Raw genomic sequence first — 22,050 nt, 5'->3', positions numbered from 1 at the left:
GACCCCGTGTGCTCTGGCGTGGGCTCCTCTCTCCACAGGGCCACAGGTCCTGCCAGGAGCTTGCTCCAGCATGGGCTTCCCACAGGCCACAGCCTCCTTCAGGTGCCTCCACCTGCTCCGGCATGGGGTCCTCCACGGGCTGCAGGTGGAATCTCTACACCCCCTCATCCTTCCTCCATGGGCTGCAGGGGGACAGCCTGCTTCACCATGGCCTTCACCACAGGCTGCAGGGGGATCTCTGCTCCGGCACCTGGAGCCCCTCCTGCCCCTCCTTCTGCACTGACCTTGGTGTCTGCAGAGTTTCTTACATCTTCTCACTCCTCTCTCCGGCTGCAAAAGCTCTCTCACTTGTTTTTTTCCCTTCTTAAATATGTTATCACAGAGGCGCTGATTGGCTTGGCCTTGGCCAGCGGCGGGTCCATCTTGGAGCTGGCTGGCATTGGCTCTGACACAGGGGAAGCTTCTAGCAGCTTCTCACAGAAGCCACCCCTGTAGCTCCCCCGCTACCAAAACCTTGCCACACAAACCCAACACACTTTTAAAGCACTAACCCAAAACAAGAAGAAAAAGCTGGAATCCTTCAGTTGTTCTGGATATTAGAGACTTGGTCTTTTTTTGGTATAGCATGTTTGGGCATCATATCGGCATCATTCTGGAACAAAGAAATAGTCCATATCTGGACCGTGAATGAAAACTTCCCAGGGACACAGAAATGCATGTCATAAAATCTAAGTATATTCTTAGGCAAGCCCTGGAACATATGCAACAGTTCCAAATGACTGCAATGCCCTACAATCCTGTCTTCTGCCCAAAATCGGTATTCATGGTTTACAACCTTCCATCCATACTGGCAAATGAACCCTGGGCAGGGCAGAGGCTTGAGCACTGAGCCATGACTGTCCTCACCACAGAAATGCTGGTGGGCTACCTTACATGGTTTGACCTGTGCCAACCATCTTCCTCCTAGGTGACATTTGAGCAAGGTTCAGGGAATACTATTTTCTCAGGACTGTTTGGATATGTCCTCTCTGCTTGGCAGAAGACAAGAAGAAAGAGTTTAGGCATAACATTTGGGACTTGGCTTTGCTTATTAGTGCAGAAGCACTCACTGTCTCCTGATCTGGCTTAATTAGAACCCAGGTAGCACACAGTTTTCATCTCACTGCTGACCTGTGCGTTCTCACTCTCTGCCAATGATTACTTTACACGGACACTGCCTACATCTAATGGTAAGAGCACAAACCCAGGTGTGTTTTTTTTAAACACACTAGGCAAGAATTGGGAATAGTGTGCAATAGCAACACCCTACAGCACCCACCCATCCGTTTGAAAAAATAATTGCTGAGTATGTATTTTATTGATGCTATTTCTAGGACTGTCAGGTTTTCCTGAGCAAGCTCACAGCAACCTCACAGATTCCTTCATTCTGGACACTCATGCTCTTCGAGGTCCCATTTGTGCTATAGATGATCAGACAGGTGTCAGGCCATATGAATTACCTCCAGCTTCCATTCATTAAAGTGAAATAAAGACTTTAGGGTCAGTGAAGAAGACAAGAGGAGGAGTCACTGGCCCATATGCATATTGGCATTTGACACTTTACTCCTCTGTATAGCAGATGCAAAGGTAAAAGAGGAAAGATTTAGGGATACCAGAATATCTTTTCATTGCATACACTGAAAACCCTAGATTTCTTAGATCACCAACTAGCATGATAAAAATTTGTGCTCAATTAATAATTTCTCTTTACTGAAGCAACGAAATAAACATATTTTGAACTAAAGAGGAAAAAAAAATCTCCCTTTTATGCTTAGTCTCTACCCACTTAACTTGAGGCAGAATTAAGACTTCAAGTCTTGGATTATCAACAATGCTTTGTATTTATGGAACCATTCAATGTCGCTAATTCAGTAGTAAGGCTGTGTGTAAAATACTGTAATAAATCCTTTGCTAATGTAAATGTTCATCACTTCATTAATTCCACGTTAGAAAAGGATTGGCTGATTTTTGCTACAAAGAATGACTGGCCATATACGTAGGTGCTGGAAAGCTGGTTAGTCAATTGTAGGAAATTTGTCATGCCAGATAATAAGATTGGTGAAGTTAGTAAGGTGGAGAAAAGCTTTCTGCACATGTAGTAACACTCCAGTCTGATCTGTAATTTATTTAATTTATAATAGCAGAGAATCTATTTTTTATACCTTCTGAGAATCAGACAAAAAAATCATTTATTTCAAGCATCAGATCTGAGACTTAAAGAAATAAACCCCCAATATTTTAAAGGGGGGGGGGGGGGGGGGCGAATAATCCATCAGACAAGAAAATGTTTACAGTGATTTTACTCATATTTTCCAACTGGCATCAGGGCAAATTAAAGCACATGGTGCTTTGGCTCTGTAGAAACGTTCTGTCCCAAAGGTTCCTATTGGAAAAGCTGGGCCATAGCCACATCAGCATCGTGGAGTCCTTCTGCACAGGAGCTGCACAGCTGCAGGTGGCTGGGCCAAATATCTCAGCCAAATATTTTAGCTCAGGTACAGGCTTGTGAAGTTGTCCCATGTCTTGCTGATAATGTGAAGTCAGAACTTCAGTTTGTGTGCACTTGCCTGTATAAAACACAATAAAACCAAGGAAATCTCATTATTGCTCTAGCACCTAGAAATCTTCATCATAAACCCAAAGAGCATTGGGCAAGTTTCCATTATATGGAAAGATAACAAAAAATTATAAAAGAAATCAGCTTTCTTTGGAAGAACTTACACATACTAAATTTTTGATTTCCACAGAGAAAAAGGACTTTTTCATTCCAAAACAGATAGATTTTCTGTACAGGTTGTTACTCCTCCACCAGTCGAATCAGTGGGAATTGTTTTTATTTACAGGAACAGGGCGATGCTTTCAAGGAGCCGTACAATATCAGGGATAGGAAGGGATGGGTCAGTGTCACCTGGAAAATAGTAAGCTATACATAATATTCTGGAAATGATAAATCATTTTGCATGTGCAATGCAGGTGCATTTTCAACTATTAACATTCAGTAAGGCTGCTGCTCTCACGCATTGGCCTGCCCTGGCTTCACCCCTCAAAAACATACAAACTACATCAAAACCAGAGATCTGAGAGGATCGTTGTTATTAAAGGCAAAGAGGCTGCTGACGTATTGAGGGCTAAATAATTCTTCTTAACAAACAAGCAGATAACTTATAAGGTCTAAAGCTGTAGGCACCATTAAGTATGACGAGTTTTCTTTCCTCCTTGCAGAGTAGGAGGCAAATTCAATGTCATGCAATCATGAAGCCTAATCTCTGCTATGACCAGATTGTAAATGATTGCATTGGAAACCACTGGCAGGAGGGTATTTATCTCCAAGGCTACAATTATTATCACAGGCTAGTTTAGAGCATGCTATTTCTTTCCCACATCTGTTACAGATGTCTATGGCAAATGTTTAGCTCTTGCCAGGAAGCTCTTGCTTGCAGATTGAGAAGTTTAAGATCCAGCCTCTGCTGGTCTCAGCGACGTGAGATGCTACACACCCCACCCTCCTTCCAGATCTTCATCCAGAGATTTCCAGCCCAACAGCGTCTGGTTCAGACCTCCAGCAGCCCACAGACCAATCAACCCCACCCAGTCATCTTTGAATCAAGCCTGTCATTGCTGGGTTTGCGCAAACACGCGCGCATATACGAGCAGAGAAATGCCGGGGAGGTTACCGTCTCCCTTCGCACGCGCTCAACCACCGAAAAGGACTGACACAAGTTTGCGTCACTCGAGGAAATAAACAGTGGCTTGGACCACAACAAACGCTTGCAGTCTGGCATCCCGTTGGAGATCTTGTGACTCGTGTCGTCCCCACAAGACAAGAACCCCCTCTTTGTATTCGTCCGCCCCGCGCTGTAACGGGGCCTGAGGCCTTGTTCAAAGGCTTGACATCAGCAACACAAGTGCAAAATAAAAGCAAGAGCTGGCTGCTCTCCAATCGTGCTGATGTCTCAGCTGCGCCAGTTGGAGTTAGTTATGGAGGAAGAGCCGCAGAAACTACGAGCACTGAAGGGATTGGAAACGTCATGTATGGCGTAAACAGTAACTGCAGATTTTCGGCAGGACCTGCTTGATCTTTGCGGTGTGGGAGACGACTCAGTGCAGTTTGCTTCATCGCAGTCTTCCTCTCCCTCATCCCAGAAGGCAACGCTTGGAGACTGCTAGTGCAGATAGCACAGGGGTAAAAAGGGAGGCATTTCTAAAATATTAGATGGAATTGCTGTCTTCTGGTGAAATGGGCAGGTATCTTTCCACCTATTTTCTCTCTGACCTAGACCAGCTCTTCCTTTTGTAGCCTGCTTCCATGGGCGAGGTCAGCACCCCAGGTTTGGGGCTCACCTCAACCTCCACACCTGCTACAACTACAATAACCAACCTGAAACCGTACTAGGGAACAGGAGATGCTGCAAACTGCAGGCTCAGTCACAAAGTTATTTTTGGATCTCGTACCCACATTAACCCCATCCCTGGGAGCTGCCTGCACCTAGGTACGCAGGCATTCTTGGGAGGCTGCACATTTCACTGCAGGACAACTCCCTGCCTGACACATAGAGTTACTGCAAGTTCAGTCCGAGTCTTTTTTAAAGGGGCAATTGATATAAGCAGGACAATAAATTCTGTGTCCTCCCCTAAGACACATTCATGTGTCTTTGCTGGAAATGCTTCCAGCATAGATAAGCAGTTTTTGAGTTTCCTCATGTCCTACTCACTGCAGCATTAACACACTCCAAGTAACCGACCAGCCCAAAGGGGCAGGCAAGGCACAGCTCTCGGACAGCTTTTGCAGCTTTCCTTTGTTCCCCCGAACACGTACCCTGCAGATCCTGACAGTGCTTGCACGCACAGAGCATCACCGGGAATCACTAGACGACACGAAGCGGGAACACGTTGACCTTCTGGATGCTTTAAACTCTGGTCAGCACCAGAGAGAAAACATATCAGTCAAAAATATGATCTTCTTGGGACACCTAAGATGAAAAAGAGTAAAATGCACCATTTAAGTCTGACAGTTGTTACCAAACCCACACATCTCTCCTTACCTCCCTGCCACTGATTTATGAATCAGATGCCTCATCCTCTAGACAGGCACACACATGTTTCACATTGACACAGGTTTTCTTTCCCACACATCTCTGCGGTGTAAGGTGACTGTTTGAACTCATTAATTCACCATACAAAGAAGGTATGTTCCCTTAGCTGGTGTCCCACAGAGCTCAGGTTAAGGGCAGGAGAGTGAAAGAGACTCCTGGTTTGGGGGAAGGACAGGAGGAGGGAAGAAAGCACGTGAAAAGGCTATACTTTAACCCACCAGAACTTGCCCTCTCTTCATCCACAGCATATGGTGCGCACGTGATTTGAACGCAGAAAAACAGCTCATTACTTCACGCAAACCAAGCCGAGCATGTTTGTAACGCTGGTAGGTCCCCAAGTCAACCTAAGCATGGAGGTGCAACTGCTGCAGCTTTTTCTTACCAGAGATATCTGGAGGGCTTCCAGCTCTCATGCAACATTTCACTGGGTCGCAAACCCTCAACCAGTTTAAATAGAGGCGGCTCAGATCAACCAGGTGAGAGAGGCTGAAGTAAAGTAGGTTTCCCTTGGCCTCCCCTCTGCCTGACCTCATCTGAGGGCATCTTCTCTCCCTACCATCTGTCCAACCTCAGGAGGTCCCACACCTGGTACACTGGCAGCTTGTGAGAAGCAAAGGAGGCTTTGCTCTTCCCTTTAACAGCACGCATTTTGGTATTAAAGAGGTGAGAACTTGTCACTGAGGTGAGGTGCAATACAGCCTTGCAGGTAAAGTGCAGGGTCCTGGCATCCAAGCCCGTATTGCTCCCTGCTCCATACCTACACGTCCAAGCCCCATCCGTGCTCCATCACCGCGGTGCCTGGGCCCACATAAAGCACTTCTACTCATATAAGAGGCTAAAGGACACTCACAGCTCATGCATAATGTTCTCCAGTCCTTCTCCCCAGAGAAATCAGTGAAAATCTGACAAATTTGCACCAACTTCAGACTTACCCTTGGATATCACTAATTTTAGAGGCTGGGAATGAGTCTGTCTGTGGCAAGCAAAGAAAATCAAGGGGAGGAAGCAGCAAAAAATAATTGAGGTGGATATCCTTAAGGAAATGAATACATGGTTAAAAGTAATTCCATGGTCAAGAAATAAGTTTTTCCAGGAACCTTAGGGGAGACGATATGTACATGATAAACCAGAGAAAGAGGAAAAAAAATTAAATACGTATATATATGTGTACATACGCACTTCTTTGTTAAAACCCCTAATGCAAGAAGGGTGCCCCCATCTCCCAGTGAACTTTGGGGTTCTTTATAATATTTCACAAAACATCATCTCTCACCCCAAATTGTGCTGGGGATTAATTACGCTCTCTACTGACAGCCCTCTGCAACTGCCTGAAAAGCAGGCCCATCATTAGCAGCCATATGCCAGGGATGGAAAAAATCCACGCCAACTATTACTAGAATGCAGTAACAGTATTTCCAAGGGATTTTGAGAAGCATCCAGAGCGAGGGAGACCTGATTCATTCCTTGTATTTCGCTTTTGGCAGGAAGAAGTGGGGAAAAGGGGTTAGACTGAAACTGCCAAGTAGGAAAAAAAAATTATAAACCTGCTATGCAGAAGCTGGACACAGTAGGGAAACCGTTTGTGTCCCTTCCTCACCACTTCACAATGCCAAAAACCTCAGCTGATGGAAATTATCGTTCCCCCTCTGACTTCAGTGGCATCGTGCCAGTTTGCAGCACCTGAAGATGTGACAACAGTTTTCACTCCCTGTGAATGTCGACAAAGTTATGCAAAAATTCCATAAAACGCATTTGAAAATTAACTGATTTGGAACTATGATGTCCTATTTGGGGAATTTATTTTAAAACTCCATAGAAAAATTTGAGGCCTAACACCCTGCTGGGATAAGGCTGTTGATGGCATTGCTATTTACATGAGCCTATAAACCACGCTTTTTAATCTTTTCTTCTCCTGACCTTGCGCTTAAGGTATTACAAGGGTGGGTGATAAACAAGCAAATAAATTCTTACGGCCAACAAGCGAGGGATCATCACTGCCACACTGTTTCTGAGCTTGAGGATTATCTCAGGCAATCTAAACTTTAAAGGGAAAAAAGTCAGCTGCAGCAAAACCCCCGGCTGTGAAAGCGGCGTGTGTCCTTGCGTCCATATGGCTGCAGCATGCTGAGAGGGGAAATGCCTGTAGCCGCTGAGACCAGCCCACAAGGAGCCAATTCTCCTGGCACAGCACCGAATTAGCAGGAAAGCCATGTGTCCAGTGCAGCTCTGTACTGTTACCTTCATAAATGGAAAATCCTCACCTGGAGAGATGAGTTAATCCTGCAGGACACGTGTGGGAGACCCCCATTAGCACAACGCAGGCTGGAGGAGCTGCCGTCCCCGTCCTTCCCAGGTCCCACGGCCACTCCTCCTTCTAAAGCTGAGATGCTCTTGCTGCGATGCTCCTAGAGATGCTCTTTCTTCGCCGAGGCAGACACCCTTATAAACAAGAAGTCGAACCCAACAAACCTAGCTGAACCTGGCCATTAAATCAAGTTCAGGAATTCAGGGACAATGACCTTATGCCATTTCTTTAACCACTTGCAAGTGAGCGCACTCTCCCAAATACCCACAATTTTGAATTCTGCCACTGGAAGCAAAGCTAACGGTAAACATAGCAAACATCCCAGGACAGTGACAGGCTAGGACACAGGCACTGGCCAACAACACAAATTGTTCTTCTCCTACTGTCCCACCAGTCCGGTCTGCTTCCTGCAGCCTCTCCACACCAGGGGAATTCCCGTTGGAGCAACAAAGTTAACTGGAGGTCTGGAGAGGTTCAGTGCAATAGGAAAGATAACACTTAAAAATCCAAGAGAAATAAAGCCTGGGAGTCCCGCCTTCCCATGTCAATGTAAAAGGCATTTCTGTTCTAAAGCCTCTTAATTCACATTTCTGCAGCATCCTCATATGGCTGCAAAGCAATCCTAAGAAACCAATAAAACCCCACAGACAAAATTCATCATCAGTTCTGTTTTCATGTGTTAGGAACACCAGTGGTCTTTCCTTACCTAGAGAAGGGGGGTAAACCCTGACTTCCTATCTATGCACCAACCTGAAGCAAATGTGTGAACATTTATATACGTGTATGCGTGTGTGTATATATATACACACACACACGCATATACACACATAAATTACTTATGCAGAAGGAAACCTCTAATACTTTGTCTTACCAAGCATCCCCAGTGTATTTTATTACAACACTGCAAGTCTCCTAACGCTTTACGTCCTCAGATCCTAAAGGGAACTATTAAAAAGCGGACGTGTGAGCCAGCATCCATTTGTGGATGAAGAACGCTAACGGCCGGCACTGCTGCGGCGGGGGGGTGGCCAGTCCTGAACGACCTCCAGACAGCCAGGAGGTGGTTCAAAACACTGCTGCAGGGATGCAAATCCAATCTCAGCCTGCAGTAAAAGCTCCCCATGACATTTTGCAATGCTGCAAACGTTCTCCCTACTTAAAGCAGCAATTTCTTCTCCTCTCGGTTTTCTTGTACTGCATTTAATGTCAGTGCCAAGGCTCCTTCTCCAAAATCTCTCAGACTCCGGCACAATACTTGCCAGATGTCTGGGGGAGCCACTGAATTAATACAGTGAATACACAGAAAAAGTCCTGTCTTTTTAAAAATAATATTTGATTTCCTCAGAACTTCCCCCACTCCGAGGAACAACTATCAACTACGTGTTATCTCAGCTGGACAAAACCCATACGGCTGGGACAAAACTGCTGGGCACGTGAGGTTTCTGTGCAGAACCACAACCGAGGGACAGCAAGATGCAGGATCCGGTGGTCCGAGGGGGCTGCTCAACCCGTGGCCTTTCGTTTCGCAGTTACGTACGATCGCCTCCACTCTGGAGTCTGAATCCTCAGCCCCAGCAGATGCTTATTTAGCTCATGGCAAGATCTTGGCAGGCAGTGTGACATTTTCAGAAGATAACTGCAGTGAATAGCACAGATCTACTTAATCACTTTCAGTCAGGACAGAATGACCCAGTGTCGTCTTCCGATCTGATTTATGAAATGATGGCATCAAATAGGATAAAGCAACTGGCTTCTTCAGCGTCGATGACATGATGTTCCTGCAGTGCTCAAATCCATGGTTTTGGGGAGAGGCAGAAGGAGAGCTCATGAAGCTGCAGAGACAGGGGGTCACATCTTCCTCAAGGACCCCAGCCTGGCACATTAGCATCCCAAGAAACAATACTTGGAACGCGGGGGTTTTTTTCCCCACAAGACAAAATTTGGGCTTGGAAACTTGCATAATGCCTCTAAGGGAGAGCCTGGAGGCAAAAATAAATAAGTAAAAGGGGAGATGCAGTCATTATTTCCAATTCTTGCCTCATTTTAAATCTCCTTAGCCACTGTCCCCTCTCTCCAGAGTGGCCACCACCCCCATGGGGCTCAGCACACCATCGCAGCACTGAGAGCTAATAGTCAGCATTGGCTCCTTATTGCAGCCCCTCCATGGTCACCTTCAGGCCTGCTCCTTCAAAGAAGTTACCTCATCAGTTCTTCCATAGGCTCCGAGATCCTCCTCCCATGGGATGCATAGGTCCAATTCCCAAATATCTGCTAAAGCAGTGGTTTGCAGCCTGTAAGGTGTGGACCAGCCAGCGATGGGCTGCAAGGAACTGGAAACGGGTCTGTGAAATGCTTCAAGGAAAACCAAACAAACCAAAAGGACTTTTCACTTACCAACAGGTATTTGACAACGTCTACGGAGAACGCTGGTGACTGGTCAATTGTCAGACAAAGCTCATGATTAATTTTTTGTCATTGCTGTTCCTCATTTAAGAAGTTTGTAATTACAGCTTTGCAAAAGAGTACAGTTCTGGTGCAAAACAAGCTGGCCTGCAGATTTTTCTAAAAAAAAGCACTATGGTCCAACCACCTAACATCACTGATACACCGACTTCAGGCCATCCAGTCCCTGTTGCTTCCAAAGTAGAAAAAAAGAAAGTGGCAAATGTCGGGATATATTGGTGCCAGAGTTTTGTGACCTCTTTGGTCTTGCAGACACCTTACAACTCAAGTGTCCGTGCCATGAGTATATACTACTTATCTGTGCTGGTTCAAGTGTAGCCCTTCAGAAAAAGGCAACAATAAAAACCAGGATTGATCAGACAAATTATTTAAGAAATAAACATGGCCACCTAAGTTCCCCCTGTAGTCACAGGGAGGGAGAGGTACCTTCAGAAAGACATTAGTCTTGTCTGTCTAACGATGTTAGGCCAGGATGAATCAAGCTGGAGACACATCTGTCTCTTCACTATCAAGAGAGCTTAGGCAGGACTCCTGCTTCAGCATCATTCAAGCCCAAGACAAAAAGACTTGTCAGAAATAGAGGTGCTTGATGGAGCCCGTTACCCTCTAGACCCTTTTATCTTCATCTCTTTAACAACTAATTCCTCCCAGCACATACCGCAGGGTGCCAACGCAGGGATCCCTGCCTGTCCAAGAGCACGAGGAGTACAGGGCGCGCTCCAGCCTCGGCCAGCCTGCCTCCTCCCGTCACACTGCTCCGCTGCCCACCACGCCAGGGGAAAAAGTCCCATTAATTTCAATAGACGTTGCATCGGTCCTTTTGTCTGCAACAGCCAAGCAGTCACACACGAGGACTAGGAACGCATCCCATCCTTCCAGCACACCATTTTGCAGAGCATTCCCTCCCAAGTGGCTTTAAAAAAACCCCAAAAAACAAAAACCACAAAACAAAACCAAAACGAACACACCCCATGATAAATCTTACTGGATTTTTCTAAAAGAATCAATGTATTATTTCTAACTACACTCATTAATTCAAAGACCACAACCACTAGGAGATTATCTAAATGAAGTTCTGAATAACGAGGGTCGTGTCATGTCAACTAGTGACTATCACGAAAGACAGGGGGGGGCAAATGGTTTTCATCCCAGTCAAAATAACACCCTAAAACCAGGAATGACCTTTTTGTGTTCTTGTTGCTGAATCTTCAGGTTTTGTGTCATGGAAAACCATGTGATAAAGGTCCCTGCGCAAGATGCCAGGCATTTCCAGGCAAACCATACAGACCGCAGCATCATTAATTTAATCTTCCACTACTCGACTCTTCTCCTGACTGAAAAATCAATGCTAATAAGGAGCTTTGGGAAAAGACTGTGTTGATGCCTCATCTTGTATGGACTAATTTTAACCTGCTATCAAATGACTAAGTGGCTTTAAAGAACCTATAAACCCTACAAAGAGATTTTTAAGTGTCTCTTTCCCAAACGGTGCTCTCTGCTGATGAAGACATCTAAATGCATGAGGATGGCTTTATGTGCTACCTCAGCCTGTCAGGAACGACGGGGATGGAGGCCAAAGTCTCGTACTTCAACCACATCACCCCCTACGCTGGCGTGCAGGGGAGCGCCAGGCAATGCACCCGACAGAGCAATTTCAAGCAGTCGGAGACGCTAACAGGATCTGCATCAGCTGTAGCTGAAGGAAAAGAGCGCGGTGCTATTTGCTCCTTTGGATAAATTGCCTGCTAGAGCAATAACCGAAGCCTGAAGAACAAGCAGGATTTTAAGCAATAGTTACGATGGGATAAAGAACACCGCCCTGAATAGCCTCAGCTTCGCTCTTGAGCATCCCCTCCAGCGCTGACCTGAGGTGTCTGCCTGCCTTTACCTTCAAGGTCTTTGGGGAGGCAGCCCAGGAGGTCACAAGGCATCCGGGGGATCACTCCTCATCTCCAGGAGCTGTGAGACTTGACCTTTCTGAGTCACACAGCTTTTTCCCACTTTCTGGCAAACTTCCCATCAAAATTTGCTAGATCGCCACAATGCCTATTTCACCCAGGGACCACTAACTCATGCCCAAAAGACGACAACTAGGTGAATTAGAATATTGCAGTTTTTGAAAAACATTTTATGGCTAGTCGGTTCTTCCAGTCCATTTGTCTCTCCCATTCCATGTTGCATCCCAATGTGTAACCACCAATGATGTTGATCCGACCAGTAGAGCAGCAACTCTCCTATTTCTTATTTCTCTCTACGGCTCCTAGCACTGCGAGGGCTCAAGGTTTAAATCAGATGTCCTGAGGTACCTTGATTTAAATACAAATAAACACACCGATATTGTTAATAGATTTTGAGAAAGATGCTTTGCTTTCTGAAGATCCACCCATCAATGTTGGAAAGCACCTACGAATTTTGCTAGCAAATGCAAGGCCTCCTCCATAGTGACTAGCTTATTTACTGAATATTCACTAACTTTCATAGTCGGATTAAATTTGTTTTCCCTTCTATTCAGCAGCTTTGACCACGGAGGGAGATATGGGAAAGGATGGATGCAAGATTAAATATTCAGTCAGCCTGAGAAGAAGCTGTCTGCCTCTCGCAAGAGAGCCCCTCAGCTGCCAATTTCACAATTCCCTCCTGAACGCAATAATACATTTATAATCACGGCTGCGATTAATACAAATGGGGGGGGGGAGGGAAGCCAGGCTGTGGAAAACAGCAGAGTATTTATCCCAGCTAAACATCACTGTCTTATCACTGCGATAGGAGAAGGAAACCGCTCCCCACTACATCAAACCAGCTGTTAACACTGAGATCCATCCCGATAACATCAGCAAGATCCCATCCATCACTAACTCCAAGCAGGGTGTCTGTGACGAGGTTACCATCCCACCGGAACCCTGTTTCGCTTCCCCAGTGCCTTGCTCTCATCCAAGTAACAGCCTGCCCGGCAGAGACCAGGCTGGACCCCACGAGGCTAACCCCAGAGGGACAAGGTGTCTCAGAAACGCTCCGAGGAGTTGCCAGCTACAGTTTCTCTCTTGCACGTGAACCACCATCACTTCGTCTCTTGACCTTTTAAGGGGGCTGCTCTCAGATACCGTTACGTAGGGTCACAGCCTACGGCTCGCAGGGAAACCAGACGCGGCTGTGGGCTTTTTTGGCACCACGTATCAGCACTAGCGTGATGCTCGGCTACTGAGTTACCAGAAAAGCAACCGCTGGATGCACACACGCAGGTAAATCCCACACCCCCGGGCACACGGACGTGTCCGGCCCACTGCGCATCCCTACGATGCTGACCTCCGTGTCTGACTGCATCGCCTCTACGTCAAACGTGGCCGAGTCACCCACGGGGCCACATCCGCCTCCACGCTGGCATGACGTACCTGCCTCAGGCGGCACGAGTTCTCCGTCATGCTGCTCCCAGGCTCCCCAAAATCCCACGTCCCGAATAGCTCTGTACTTGAACTATCAGTTGTCCTCTCGCCTGGTCCCTGCACGGCGATACTCGCAGCTCTGCCCTCGAGACCCGCGCTTGGTGCGTAGAAAGGAGAGGGTAGGCAGTGGGGAAACAGAAAACTATATATAGGAAAACTTTGTTGCTTTCTGGTAGTTTCCCCAGACTCTTACTAGTCTTTATTCAGTCATTCTACAGATCACTGCTCTCACCCACCCTGAGCTCATCGTGCGGCAGGAAAATAGGATGAAGCTGAAGGATAACACCACCTTGGCAAGGCGCCAGCCATGATTAGACGTTACGATGAGTGACGAGCATGACCGGAGTTACAGCAGTAAATATTTAAAACTATTTTTGAAATGAAGTCTCAGGAAAGATGTAAACTCTCATGATTTGAGGCATTAGCTAACCTCTAATTACAGAGGGAAGGGAAGGAGTGGAAACTTTCCTGAGATAAGGGATAACCTAACTGCTTGCTGCAGGGTTTCTTGGAACACCCTCAGTCCATCCCGTTCTGGTCATTGTCAAAATCCTGGGCTAGAAGGCTTGCAGGTCTAAGTAAGCTTGGCAGCTCCTAATTCCTAGAAAAACAATTGTAACTTATACTTTGCTTGCTATAAATGCTGGATTTTCTACACAAATTATAGAAATATATTATTATATAAAATCCAATGTTTTGTTGCAGGAAAACCATTACCATAGCTACAAGGTTTTTTTTCCCCCAGGAGCTGCAATTAATAGTTTCTCCATTACAAACATCTGGGTTTTATTTACATAATATATACATTATACATATATGTATAGTATACACACAAAAATTAGATGTTGCAAACTCTTTGTTAAAGTGCTTTTCTAGCATACGAGAAAGCTGGAATGAGAAAACCGTTTCCCAGCACAGGAGACCTGAGCTCAAACACCTTTACAGATAAGCTGTGTAAAGACCATAGTACTCCCTGATTTACAATATGATTTATTCCATTCACTGAAACGTTTGATTATTATAAGCTTTAATTCCGTTCCCTCCATATAGTTTTTGGATTCACTTATTGTTTCATTCTAATTTTTCGGGAAAAACATTTTTACAACCTATTTTGCAATGGCCAAAGCAATCGCTCTCCAGCCTCCACCGGGTCCTTTAACACCAATGTCTCATGACATACGTAGCTATATGTACCTTCTGCCTTCCGTCTGCCGGGGCAGGAACGCATGGGGTGGTTTGGTGTGGAAGCTGCTGGGTTTGGGCAAGTCTTATACAAAGGAGGGCCCAAAGGTGCTTTTTACAGCCGGGAAGGTTGATGGTGGTCCTCAGATCCACAACCTCAACACAAGAACATTTCACCTCCTGCCCAACTGCATTTTCTTTTGTTGTAGCAGGTCACCAAAGGATTAAGTGGTCAACCCCAAACTTCTCTCCCCAACATCTAGTGATTTTTTGGATGTTGTGGGCTCAGGCTCACAAATCCCCTGGAAAAGGGGTGCCGCAGCCAAGTGGGACACAGGGCAGGAGCCAGACCAGATGCGCTGGGACAGCCGGCGCTGCTCCAGCGTTTTGTACCAGTGAGAGCCACCTACGTGCCAGATTTACCCTATAGCCACAGTCTCACCAAGGGTAAACCTGTTCCTTCTGCAGGGAGGAGATGCAGAAACGCACCCAGCCGCCCTGGTCAGACAGTGCTGATCCAGGGAGCAGGCGAGCCGCAGCAGAGATGCCCAGTCAACGTGCCTGTTGGGGCTCCTTCTGAGCCACGGCGGAACTGGAGGAGAACAGGAGCAAACAGGTTTCTCTGGGATCTGCCAAGCCCACGGAGTCGGTCAAAGCATGGAAAGGACAGGCGCTGCAAGGCAGATCAGCGCCACGACCAACAGACCAGGGGATGCGATGGCAGCACCGACAAACGCTGACCGTGCCACCGTGAAGCGCCGCTATCTCCAAACCAGTAACGTCAGCCAGCTGGAGCTGCGCACACCCGCTGATGAGCCGGCACGCTGGGAGTGCTGGTCTGTCTTTGGTACATCGCATGCACACAATTCGCAATCACTGCGGCGCCCGCACTAGGACTGAGCCCGCCTAACGAGCTTCGGTAGTGGGTCATGCAGATGTCAAGTAAGCGGGGGGAGGTTGATTCCTGCGGGACTTTGCAAGTTTAGCGACACCAGTCCTGGGCAGTCTGTTTGCTATTGCAATGATTTTTGGGCATTTTCCTGGAACACTCCTCCTCGGTGAGATGGCACCTAATGGTCAGCAGTACTAACAGACACCGCGAGGATGAAAAGCAGCATTTGCTCCGAGTCTTCCGAGGTGATAACCTTCCAATGATGCTACTAAAGAGTTACCAGTCCTTTCTCTGGGCCAGAATCCAAAGCCAGCACTTGAAACCTGAAGTTCAAGCGCTGATGCTGTTTGCCTGCTGAGGAACGGGCATTTCTGGCAACAGGCTGTTGGTCAGAGGAGGTGAGAGGACTGCTGGGTGAATGAATCACTCCTGAAGAACACAAGGAAGATTCTGCCTCTGGGTGCTATTCGATTAGCATCCCCAGAAACTTCTGCAATGCAACTTTATCTGCTTTCCCCATTTACAGCCCACCCTGTGCTTGTCAGCATATACATTATCCTTGCACAAAAATCACCTTAAAAAGGGTGTCTCAAATCCATTAGTGACTCGGTCACACAGACATCGTTTGGGCTCCAGAGCCCCGCTCCTCGCTGCTCACACGTCGCTTGTTTTATCAAAGCGTCAGGCTGCACCTGAAGCTGCGCTCAGCACGCCTGCTACCCGCTGCCACTCCTGCAGCATGTCCCCAAAAACCAGCCCAGCGCTCAGCTCTGGGCAGCCCTCCTCCATCTCCAGCGTCTTTCTGAAGAGGAAGCGGCGCAGACTGACCAAATTCCGATCCCCTTACACAGCCCCTCAGAGTCGCTCCCCGGGCGGTTCGGCGCAGCCCTCGGCTGCTTGCTCAGACCTGAAAATGCAGTGAGGATTCAGAGCGCCAAACTCAAGAGAACTCGAGCATGGGGTATTCCTAGCCTCAGGCTAATCAGACCCCCCAAATTTCTCTGCACTGGATGTAGACTCAAGCTCTGTCTGTTATTGACATTATAAAAAAAAAAAGCTAAAAAGAAAACCAAAGCAGTTTTGGGAAAGGATGCAGCCGACGTCCCAGCCCAGGGGTGGAGGGAAGATGCAGCAGACTGAAGAAATCACTGCAGTGCACAATATCAGCTCCTCCCTGACCTGCAACAGAGGTTTTACTGTAAGCTTACAGCACTTGCAGTAGTGCCACAGCAGGCTATCTGAGAGAGGCACACGCAGAGCACTCTTCACAGCAATAGCCGTAAATGCTGATCTAGGTTCAGACCACAGAAATTTCCCATGGTCTGATCTCCAGCTGCCCCAGACTCCAGAAGAAACGCATCTCCAGCGCAGATGGGGTGGGCTTGGTCTCCCATCGGATCTTTTAAGGGTTTCCAGATCCGAGGCTCAGATGAGCCATCTCTGTGCCGGGGAGCTGCTTGGGGCTGCAGAGACCAGGGCTCAGACCCGAAGAGGAAACACGAGCCCAAACCGTGGGAAGGGGCCGTGGGTTTGCTGAGTACAGAGCAGCCGTTCGGCTGGATGAAAGCAGCCGATGCCGCCCCTGCAAACAGCATCATCCCCAAAGCCTCACTGATGAGAGACAGCTATTTCTGCTAGAGGTGAAGGGGGACAGATGCTGCTGATGATGGTGCCTTTGAGACTGAAGGTCCTTCAGCAAAGCAACTGATTGAACCCCTACTGCTCCGCTCTACCTGCTCTGCTCCCCAAGCAAGAGCTTCCCACGCTGCAAAGACCCAGATAGCACCTTCCATAAGCAAACCCACCCTGTAAAAACTAATTAAAACATTTAATTAGCTTTTGATTAACAGCATATTTCAAAATTCTTTAGAGACTTGAAGATCTGCAGAGGCACAGCTTCGGGGTCTGGGGCCGTTCGTTTTTTAAACGAGTTCCCTCCTTGAGAGCAGACACGCAATTACACCGTGGTATCAATTGTTCCTCATTTGCAAAGCCAGAGCATGAAGCAAGTTGTGTTAATGTGTCGAAATGAGGGGAGAAATAAAGAGAGCAATGCATCACTGAGTCTTTGAAGGGAAAAGTAATATTGCAGTAATTTATAGAAGGGAGAGTTTGTGGGTGGGACAGTTGCTCTCAAAGAACTGTGGCACTCAGCCAGTAAGTATGGCTCCTTTGAGAAGAGCATCACTGCCATCTTCAGGAGAGCCGGTTTCTCTTCCCTGCCATGCAGCAGCTTTCCCAGGAGCATTTTTTGGTTTATGCAAGTAAAAAAAAAAAAAAAAAAAAAGGCATTTTCTGCAACCCCAGCCAAAGGTATACTTTTAATTATTATTGAGCTCTGCGGACGATGGTTTGGTCCAACGCCTCCCAGCTTCTGACACCTCAAATTGCCTACACAGGAACATTTCATAAGTATAATTTTCAGTGCAAACTGCAATTTAAGATGGAAAAGACTGGTTGGTCAGTCCGGCCCATTTCAGTGCAGCAACATTTCCTAACAGACGCCTCTCGCCCTTTATGCAGTCCAGCTCAAATGTCTCCATGGAGCCATCCTCTTCCACTTCTCTTGCAAGATGTTTATGTTAGCGTAACAGATGTGTTAGGAAACTCCTCGTGACATCAGCCAACTCTCCTTCCCATGGCATTAAATCATCGCTCTTCTAGCCAGAACGCAGTCAATCAGCTGATAAACACAAAAGGCACCTCTAGCCCGGGTCTCAGTGGCATTTCACTCTCGGGCACTACGAGCCATTTCAAAGATGTACGGTGCTGGATGTAGAGTACATCACCCTAAAACCAGCTGCGAGGATGCTAAAGATGATAAAGGCAATTGCTTAAAAGCTAGGAAAAAGCACAGTCAAGACTTCCATGTTACTTAAGCTCAAGTCTTTCAGCAAACACGCTCCCACATGGCTTTTAATTACACCAATGCCGACCAGGGGTCACATAGCTAGTTATGGGGACATCAGCTTTACACTGCAACATCTCCCTCCACCCTGCAATCGGACGCGTGTCTCTTCACACGATGGGTGCGTTTCCAGCTGCACGGGATGAGCTGGATGTGCGGCACATGCTCCTTTCCCAAGCCTGGACACCGGCCCGTCATTTGGCCAATGCTCAAGCATCACTTTGACACAATGGGCACGTGTGAAATCACGCAATGCGGGAAGACGGGCAGCCAGGATAAAATAAGCAGCTTGGTTTCTTGCCTGCATCCAGGGAAAAGATGGGCCTCAGACCAGGCCAGATACATGCTCCTGCCAGGCCAGCTCTGACTTGGGGTCATCTTAGATGCTCATGACCAGAAAGGCCAGCTCTTCTCTGCCTCAGTCATCTCATGGTGTAGATGGTTACTAGCAAGAAACAAAGCCATACAGGACATACAGATGTCACCTGCAGCAGGAGCTCTCCATGCTCCTGGAGATAGGGACATCAGCAATATGCCCTGGATGGCGAGGAGGTGGAGAATGTGCAGAGACACCTCCAGAGACCAAAAGGGATTTGCCATCGCTAGCAAGGAAGGGCAGGAGCCAGGAGAGGGCACAGCTCTCCAATGTCCCACTTCATCATCACGGTCACCAGGCACTTGTAAGTCCTCACCGCATTTATTGGACACCTCTGATCCCTGCAGCAACACGCTGGCTTCTGGATAAGGCTCAAGCGTGCACAGAGACCATAGGTCCCCAGGGCAGGAGCCCGCAGGGGGTAGCAGAACACTGTAGTTCACAGCAGACTGCTATGGGGGAGAAGACAAATACACCACCTGAACTTCTCCAACTCCTGTTGCACAAACTGAACTCCCAGGAGCCGTCCTAGGACCTGTCTTCAATCACTCCTAATCAGAGCAGCACATAGAATAGAATCACAGAATGGTGTGGGTTGGAAGGGACCTCAAAGACCATCTAGTTCCAACCCTCCTACCCTCCTGCCATGGGCAGGGACACCCACCACTATTATCTCCACATGGGACGTAACAGACAGCACCAATGTGTTTCCATATATACTAGATGAAAGCTTCTCAAAAGGAAAAAATGAAAGGTCTTGCGTGAAGCTGTAATTGCGAAACAGACACACGGTTGAGCAGAGCAGCCAAGGAAAGGCTGCAAGTAAGCATGGCCCTGGGAGCTCCACGACCATTCACACACAAGGACAACCTCAGTAAGCATGTTCATAACACACCAAGTCCATGTAACTGGCCACCAGACTACCACACACTCAAACATTTGCTGGTGAAATACTTAGAGCACTTGGAAAGCTTTATTCTACTGCTTGCCCAAGTCTTGTAACATCCCCACAGTAACTAGATGACTTCACTTCTGCCCCGTACAGCTCCACAAACACCCGCTTCACTCTACTACAACTGTGACAAAGAGGGACCAGCACATCGCTCAGATTCGAGACAGGGTCAGATTATACCAGGCTCGATTTGCTCAGCAGGTAGAGCCCTTCTTGTGTCGTAACTTTGGTGGAAGCGGTAAGCCTGTCCAAGCGCCCTTTATCATCACGGTAATAAAACAGAAGGATGACACCAACCTGAAAGGATCATTAGCCCTGAAGCAGGGGGGAGCATTAGCCCCAGATCCAGGGCACCGAGCTGGACGCAATCATCCAGTTTTTAAATATCCCATGTGATAGCACTTCATTACAAAATTCATATGCAAATTGATAGCATGAACTTTACACTGGGATTTTGCTTTAGCCCTTGCTTCACTGCCCCCAGACAGAGAGCTGCTACTATTGATCAGCCAGCAGACGTTACACCGGACTTGGGAAAGGGAGTGAAAGACCTTTGCTTAGGCCAGTTAAAAAGAAAGAGCAAGAGCAAACAGCCTGGTACTTCAGAGCTAATTCTCCATCTTGATAAAAGAAGCTGCTTCACTACAGGGTGTTCCTCAAAATGTTGAGAAACAAGTAGCCCCATCACCACAGCCAGGAAGGGCATCCTCAAGGCTGCCTCCTGCCTCAAGCAGGACTTGTTAGTCCACATCTGCAGCGCCTAGTAAACATGGCAGTGAGGTTCCACACAGTCACGCTGTTGCACAGAGTCACAATGCCACAACTATAAACTCACAGCAACTGCATGAACTGCTCCTCGTTAATTATGTACATTTGTTTCACAGGTGTAAGTCTTTTCAGGGACATTAAGTTTAGAAAACCCAAAGAAAAGGAGGATGAGCATCCTTTTAGTGAAGCAATAGCCTGAAGAGTCACCATTTCCCACTGCAGAAGACACGCTGGCATCGGCTTTGTGAGCCAGGAGAGAGCAACCAGAGGATGGGGCACCCAAAATGAGATGTTTGCCTGGGAAGGCTTCAAGCCCACCTGCAACAAGCCATTTCAGGGTCTCCCTCTCCAGAGCTGCTCTAGTCGTTACAAGACTACTAGGAAATATGCAGCATTCCTGCCAAAGTGAAACCCTGATGTGGTTTATAAGCAGAAGATTCAGACAGGAGAAACATTTCCATAATTTGTACTTTTTATGTGAAATTTTAAGAACCAAATCAATAAGATATAAGCAGGCTGGTACTAAAGAACCGCAGAACAAAACGCGGGGCGTGCGGGGTGGCATGCACCATTACCCTGTGGTCACGAGCAAAGCCACTCTACTGACCATGAATGGTGACGTGCATCACACGAGCCACCTTCCCCAGAGCCACCCGTGCCCAGAATTCAAGGCTCATAAGAAAGCAGCAGTAGCGTTTACACTCAGAGCCAGCATCGCGAGGAGAAGGCCTTCCACCCACAACAGCTACAGGGTGGCTACACCAGCTCACAGCAGAGGGGGGTGGGTGGCTCATTTCAGCAGAGTTTATTTAAACCAGAGTGCCACCCTGCCCAGTACCCTGAGATGCCAGGCTATCACATACACCAGGGTGGTGCCACCCAAAATGAGCAATTTTGCCCCAAAACTTACATAAAAGCTGCTTAGTGAACAATACTCAGTATTAAGCCTGCCAGTGGCTCTTCCGTCCACTACCACAGACAACAGAAGAATTAAAAGAGAGGGAGAAGATTAAAGAGTGTTTTTGCAAGGAACAAGCACCAAAGCTTGAGCAGCAAACACGCAGCAGTTCCAGTTCAAAAATGCAGATGCCTGATGCACGGGAAGGCCCGTTTCCTTCTCTAGGGAAGCTCACGGAGTTGCGGGCCAGCCAACTCGAAGGCACACCAGCTCTCATCTCCTTTCCCAGCTGCGTCCACAGAGAAACTGCAGAACACAAATGCCAGAGGAAATAAAAAGGAAATCTCCAATTATTCTCAGACCATAAGGACAATGATGTTTAAAAGCAACGATGTTGGCAGGCCAGCAGAAAGGAAGAGCTGTCCAAAACAGTTGACTGAAGAAATTCTGTGTTGGTTTAGTCAGTAGCCACTGAGGCAGACGAAGAGGAGATCTGCTATATGGCTACTTCTACCATACGGCACCCAGGCTGGATTTAACGTTTCAAGTGTTTTCTAACAAGATGGGAAATAAAAACTGTCAAATACCCAAGTTGTGCTTAAAATCTATTCTCCATAAACTAAGTTTCCTCTAGAAAGCTTTATTTCCAAAAATAACACTGGACAGGAATATGATTTGCCCCTCCTGTGATTATTATGCCATAACTGTATTCACAATAACAAGGCTGAGATGAA

This window comes from Grus americana, chromosome 2, assembly GCF_028858705.1.
Source record: "Grus americana isolate bGruAme1 chromosome 2, bGruAme1.mat, whole genome shotgun sequence".
Taxonomy (NCBI): Eukaryota; Metazoa; Chordata; class Aves; order Gruiformes; family Gruidae; genus Grus; species Grus americana.
Note: the sequence above shows the minus strand (reverse complement) of the source record.